Below are 7,200 nucleotides of genomic sequence, written 5' to 3' on the forward strand. Positions count from 1 at the left end.
CCGATATGGGACTCGATCCCCGGACGGCAGGATCACACTCTGAGCCAAAGGCAGATGCTCAACCACTGAGCCACCCAGGCATCCCAATATGTTGCCTTTGACTTTGTCCTTTGAAATAGTCTTTTCTGGCTTCCAGGCCATCATGTGCCCCCTGCCCCTGCCCCCCATTTACTGATCCTTTGCAGTTTCTTGTCTTTCCCATGCTCCCTACTCGTGGACTCTGAGGGGCTCAGGAGGAGGTCCCCAGACTCTCCCCTCATTATGCAGGACTTGGCGTCTTATGGTCTTGTCCAGTTTCAAGGCATTCAGTGCTATCCAGGAGCACGGACGTCCCCACGTCCCTCTGTGTCCTGGGTCGCCCCCCTTGGCCACAGCCTTGTGTGCCCTCCCCCTGGGGTGTATGATGGACACTCAAACTCAACATGTGTGAGCACAAGCTTTTGTCCTTCGCCACACTTCTCTGCTCTCTTCCCATCTTGTCGATGGCGACCCCATCTCTCTAGTTGCTCAGGCCAAGAGTCTTGGAGTCACCCTTGAATCTGCCCCCTGCCCCCTGCCGCTCCCTGCCCCCCACCTTCAGGATGGCAGCACAGTCTGCTCGCCTCCCATCCAAATCTGTCCAGAATCCCCCTTCTAACCTCTCCTTTTCTGCCGTGTCCACCGTGGCTCAAGCCAGCACCTGCTGAGCTTGGATTATAGAAACAGCCTCCTGTCCGGCCTCCCTGCCTCCATTCTTGCTTCTTGCAGTCTGTCAACTTAGTGGCCAGAGGCAGACTGTGTCACGCCCTGTCAGAGACCTCCAATGGCTCCCGGTTCACTCAGACTTCACCCTCCTCACCGCGCCCTTCCTCCCTGGTGGCATACCCCACTCTTCCTTGCTGGCCTATTCCCGCCCCACTAGCCTATTTGCTGTTCTTAGAAACCGCCAGCAGCGCTCCTGCCTCATGGTCTTTGCACTTGGCTGTTTCCTCTGCCTGGAATGCTTTTTCCCCAAATATCCACAGGGCTTCTCTCACTTCCTTGGGGTTTTTGTCATGTGGCCTCTTGAAGTGAGGATAGTGCCATGTGGTGTGTTTAAGATCGCATCTTGTCTGAGGTCTGGTCCTCTGGAAAGCGGAGCCCGAGGCTGGGATTGGGGTGTGAACACATGTCTGTGAGCTGTGAGTCCGGGTGGTGAGCACGAAGGGGGAGGGAGGCCTCTCGGTGCCAGCTTTTCAGCGACCTGGGGTGATGTCCAGCAGGCTGCCCGGCTCCCCGCGGCTCTCCAGAAAGCGTGCAGGGTGGGGCCGTGATTTGGGGGAGTCTGCAGGCAATGGCACGGGGAAGGCAGGTGTCTGCTCAGCTGTCACCTCCTGCTTCTCTCTGGTTGAGGTCCACGCCCGGAGCTAATTCACTCACAGGTCTGGCGTCTTCCCAGCCACTGGGCCCTGGCTGGCCATCCCATTACCAGAGGCCCGGCTCAGGATGTGCGGCTTCTTGTCTGGAAGGGCAGGGCCTGGGCACAGGTGGGCACTGCTGGGAGGGAGGGGCCAGAGTGGCTGCGGGCACACGCCCCACCCCTGCTGCGGGCACATGCCTCACCCCTGCTGAGGGCCCACCCCCACCCCTGCTGTGGGACACACCCCACCCCTGCTGTAGGCACATGCCTCACCCCTGCTGGGGGCACCTGTCCCACCCCTGCCGCGGGCACACACCTCACCTCTGCTGGGGGCACACGCCTCACCCCTGCTGAGGGTACACACCCCACCCCTGCTGGGGGCACACGCCTCACCCCTGCTGCGGGCACACGCCTCACCCCTGCCCTAGCACCTCCTTGCATTCTTTCCTGTCTCATTTTGTCCCTTGGACTGTAGTGTCTCACATACCCAAGTTTTATTTATTTCTGTGTTTAGTGTCTCCCTCTCTCCACTTGAAAAGAAACTCAAGAAGGCAGGAATTATCGCTGTGTTCCCTGCTTCTTCCTGTCGGTTAGAGCAGCGCCTGCTCCGTCGTAGGTACTCTGTAAATATTTGTTGAATGAAGGAATGAAAGAAGAGTCTATTTCATCGACCCAAAGAAGATTCTCTTTTGAGTAGTAGGTTTAATGCCACAGAATTACATTTTTTTTCTGAGTCTTATATATTTCTTGACTCTGTACAGTGGATAATATTTATTTAGCCACATCGTTACGAATGTGGAGTATTAGATTCTATGTTATAGAGTCTACCTCTACAGACAAAGCACACAAGACTTCGCTGGGGCCAGGCAACAGGATGTCAGTGTTTAAACCCTGCCACTGTAAAATAAATAAGTGTGCGCATGTGGTGGGGGCAAGTATCTGGAAGGATCAATGCCCACTTCATAGCACTGGGCTGGAGGCAGGCAGGACTTCCATGTTTACTTTATGTACTTCTTTTATGCCTCTTTTTCTAAAACAAGCATGCATTACTTCTATATTAAACATTTTGTTTCTAAATTTAAAAAAATGTCCAATTGAGGATTTGGAAAAATGACCTTCAGTCCGGAGTCCAGATGAGGCCCCTGGGGTCAGAGGCTGCAGAAGAGCCCTGGGCAGAGCGGCCACTCCCACCTCTCTCAGACCCTGGGTGTCCCTGGAGATGTCCTCTCTCTGGGTGTCCCAGGGGAGGCTGCCTGGGGCCAGAGCCCTGGTTCCTTCTGGAGGGGGCATCTCAGAGGCCGGCTTATTTTCCTGTTCGTGTGGCTGATCGCTGGCAGCCTCCCCACCCTGCTGGTTGCTCCTGCTGTTAACACAAGGCCTGACTATTGATGCAGACAGTCAGGATGCCTGCTCAGGTGGAGCAGGTGCTACCTTGGACAGGTAACTTCACTCATTCATCATTCCCTGCAGGTCTGTTTTGCCCTGAGCCTTGTGCGTGATGAATAAGACATGGGCATGGGCCTTAGGGAGCTCATAGGCTAGTGGGGGAGACAGCCACACAGCCAGGTTCACTCCATGCTCATCTCCCACAGGGTAGACAACGTTTAGGCACTGTTCTAGACGGGAGGGTCTAGAGTCCCACAGGTGGGCCTCCTGGAGGAGGTGGAACCTGAGCTGGGGCATAGCTGGGGAGAAGGGTAGTGGAGCCAGAGGCAGATGACAGGCAGTGAATAGGGGGCCACTTTGTCACCACCTTGGTGGAAACAGGGAGGATTCAGGGTAAATAGAAACATGGAAAGGAGGCCCAAGGTAAGGCTCAGTATATGGTATCCCATCCTCCTCTGGGAGAGTTGGGGCTGAGGCAGGGCCTCTATCCCTTGATGAGGTAGGCCAGACACCTTTATCCTTTGGAACACCTGGCACTGGTCATGGATCATAACCAGCTGCCCCTTAGATTGTGCCACGTGCATCACCAAACCCTGCAAGGCAGCATTATGTGTCCTTGGACCCTTAGGACCGCATCATGCCCAGTGTGCTGCTCTCAGGGAGATCCAGGACTCGGATGCCCTAGAAGGAGGGTGAAGGCAGGAGGGGGGCCACATGAGTGGGGTGAGGGGCAGCAGAGGGAGACATGGCGGCTGGACCATCTGGATGAAGAGCTGGAGTGGCCCTTGTCGATAGAGTGGCAAAGACAAGTGCCAGGAGACACATGGAGATTTTCTCAGTTTAGTCAAAATCCTTGGATGTTATTTTTCTTTATTTATTTTTAAAGATTTTATTTATTTATTCACGAGAGACAGAGAGAGAGAGAGAGAGAGAGAGAGAGAGAGAGGCAGAGACACAGGCAGGGGGAGAAGCAGACTCCATGCAGGGAGCCCGATGCGGGACTTGATCCTAGGACCCCGGGATCACGCCCTGAGCCAAAGGCAGAGGCCCAACCACTGAGCCACCCAGGTGTCCCCCAAATCCTTGGATTTTAAATGTCAGTCCCACATATCAGAACCAATTTAAAAGATTTTAAAAATACTTAAAACATGCAGAAAATTTTGGAAAATAACTAAGAAGCTTCCATGTTCCCACCATTGACACTATGGTTTTAGATTTCTTTCCAAAGCAGGAGACTTGATGTTGCTGATGCAGAGTGGGTGCTAGACCATCCCCCCCCCAGGCCAGGAAGAGACAGGCGCCTCCAAGTGGATGACAACCATCCCCATGACGCCTTGTACTTCCACCATGTCGTGATGGTACACGCTGTAACCCATGTCTACACAGAGGGCTGCCCGGTTTATTCCTCTAGCAATGTGCTCAGCTCATAGCACAGGATGCTGCTGGAGACTTACCTAGGTGGGTGCATTAGGACCTAGCTAATTCATTCCAGATGTGTTCTCCTGCATGCATGAGCCATGTGAAGGGGCTGGGGGGTTGCTTTCACCATCATTTTGTTCCTCACTGTGTTAGTTTACTATCACTGTGTCACAAATGAGCACCCCTGGAGCAGCTTGAGACACTGCTATGCCACGTCTCACTGCCCCTTCATTGCCTATTATCCTGTGGGTCAGGGGTCTGTTCAAGGAGCTAAGTGGGTCCCAGTGACCACACTCTCTAGTAACCACACCCCAGACCTCTTACCTGGTGAGGACAGAACCTTTTCTTTACTGTTTAAGCCATTCTGAGTTGAGATTTAAGTATTTGCTGTCAAAGGCAATCTTAACTCACAAAGACTCGGAGAGATCCAGGGCCGGGCAGTGGGCTGGCAATGGCTGATGTTTGCACCTGAACATAAAGCTCTTGCACATAACCGCTGAGCAAGGGGCAGTGTGGTAGTTTCCTGGGGCTGCTGTTACAATGTACACAAATAGGGGGTCAGGAGCTCATACTCTGGGAATGTGTTCTCTTATAGGTTCTGGGGCCAGCAGCTCAGAATCAAGGTGTCAGCAGGGCTGGTTCCTGCTGTGGCCGTGAGGGACAACTGGTCCCAGGCCTCTGCTGGCTTCTGGGGTTTGCTGGCATCCTTGCTGCTCATGGACTTGTAGGAGCATCACCCCCATCTCTGCCTTCATCTTCACATGTTGCGCTCCTTGTGTGCCTGTCTGGGTCTAAATGTCCCCCTCCTCCTTTTTATTTGATTTATTATTATTATTATTTTTATTATTATTATTAATTATTTTTGGCTGGGTACAGTATACTTTATTGATGGTACATGACAAGGTAGGGCTCCCCAAGCCCCTCCCCTTCCTTGGGGTCTAGGATGTAAATTGGAGGTCAGGAGATTCTCAGTGTGTTGGGGGATTAAGTTGGGGCAGGGACTCCCCAGCAGCTGAGGGCCTCTCTCTTCCTCTTGTTCTTGCTGGGGCTGGTGGTCCAGGAGGCTCTTACTCCTTGGAGGCCATGTGGACCATGAGGTCCACCACCTGGTTGCTGTAGCCGAATTCATTGTCATACCAGGAAATGAGCTTGACGAAGTGGTCATTGAGGGCAATGCCAGCCCCGGCGTTGAAGGTGGAAGAGTGGGTGTCACTGTTGAAGCCACGGGAGACCACCTGGTCCTCAGTGTAGCCCAGGATGCCTTTGAGGGGGCCCTCTGATGCCTGCTTCACCACCTGCTTGATGTCGTCATATTTGGCAGCTTTCTCCAGGTGGCAGGTCAGATTCACAACTGACACGTTGGGGGTGGGGACACGGAAGGCCATGCCAGTGAGCTTCCCGTTCAGCTCAGAGATGACCTTGCCCACAGCCTTGGCAGCGCCAGTGGAAGCAGGGATGATGTTCTGGGCAGCCCCTCGGTCGTCATTCCACAGCTTTCCAGAGGGGCCATCCATGGCTTTCTGGGTGGCAGTGATGGCATGGACAGTGGTCATGAGGCCCTCCACAATGCCGAAGTGGTCATGGATGACTTTGGCTAGGGAAGCCAAGCAGTTGGTGGTGCAGGAGGCATTGCTGACAATCTTGAGGGAGTTGTCATACTTCTCGTGGTTCTCGCTCATCACAAACATGGGGGCATCAGCAGAAGGAGCAGAGATGATGACCCCCTTGGCCCCGCCTCCCAAGTGAGCCCCAGCCTTCTTCATGGTGGTGAAGACCCCGATGGACTCCATAACATACTTAGCACCAGCATCACCCCATTTGATGTTGGCGGGATCTCGCTCCTGGAAGATGGAGATGGACTTCCCGTTGATGACAAGTTTCCCGTTCTCAGCCTTGACGGTGCCGTGGAATTTTCCATGGGTAGAATCATCCTGGAACATGTACACCATGTAGTTGAGATTAATGAAGGGATCACTGATGGCGACAATATCCACTTTGCCAGAGTTAAAAGCAGCCCTGGTGACCAGGCGCCCAATACGGCCACATCTATTCACTCTGACCTTCACCATCATGTTTTGGGGATGCGGCTGGCCCTGCACCAGAAGACACGGCTGTCTGTCAAACGGGGAGGAGCAGAGAGCCCCCCTCCCCCTTTTAAAAGATTTTATTTATTCATGAGAGATATAGAGAGAGGCAAAGACACAGACAAAGAGAGGCAGAGGGAGAAGCAGGCTCCCTGTGGGGAGCCTGCTGCAGGACTCGATCCCAGGACCCCAGATCCCTTCGGACCTGAGCCGAAGGCAGATGCTCAACCACTTAGCCACCCAGGCATCCCTAAATGTCCCTTTTTCGTAAGGACACCAGTCATGTGGGAATACAGCCTTCCTGCTCCAGTATGATCTCAGCTTAATTAATTACTTCTATGATGGCTATTTCCAAATAAGGTCATGTTCTGAGGTCTTGGGGTTAGGACTTCAATCTATAGTTTTTGAGAGAACCCAAGTCAACTCATTGTGGCCAGTTATTACTGTTACTAACCTTACGGTTTCATTGAATTCCTTCTGCATCACCCCCTCCCCGCACTACACACACACGCAGACTGGAAACTGTGGTGTCCTTGGTCCTGTGGCCAGAACGCTGCTGGGACAAGTGCAGGAGAGGTGGGGCTCCGGCTCTGGCCCCGTGTTCACTCTGTTCCTGGGGTGGCTTGGCTTGACACTCTGTTTTCTCATCCAGTATGACAGAGCCAAGCCCCCTCCTCTCCCCTGGGTGGCCCTGTGTTTCCCCTCACTGTGAATGGGCTTTGTAACCACGAGGTGCTGGCCATGGGTCACTCATCCTGGCTTGGGTGCTGGCCGTGGGTCACTCACCAGAGCCTTGGTCACTGAGGACAGGAGGCCTGCAAGGACAGGGACAGATTGGGGTGGCCGAAGGCCGGAGCCAAAGATGGATCTCGGGGGGATTGTTTCAGATTAACCATGGGCACTGGTCGCCACTCTATGGATCTGAAATGACTG

General features: G+C 53.7%; 1 pseudogene; it reads right to left on the bottom strand.

The window, feature by feature from the left end:
* Positions 1 to 5,053: 5,053 nt before the first annotated feature.
* On the bottom strand, positions 5,054 to 6,270 carry LOC144290770 (glyceraldehyde-3-phosphate dehydrogenase pseudogene; annotated as a pseudogene).
* Between the last annotated feature and the right edge of the window lie 930 nt (positions 6,271 to 7,200).

Source organism: Canis aureus, chromosome 2, assembly GCF_053574225.1.
Source record: "Canis aureus isolate CA01 chromosome 2, VMU_Caureus_v.1.0, whole genome shotgun sequence".
Classification (NCBI taxonomy): Eukaryota; Metazoa; Chordata; class Mammalia; order Carnivora; family Canidae; genus Canis; species Canis aureus.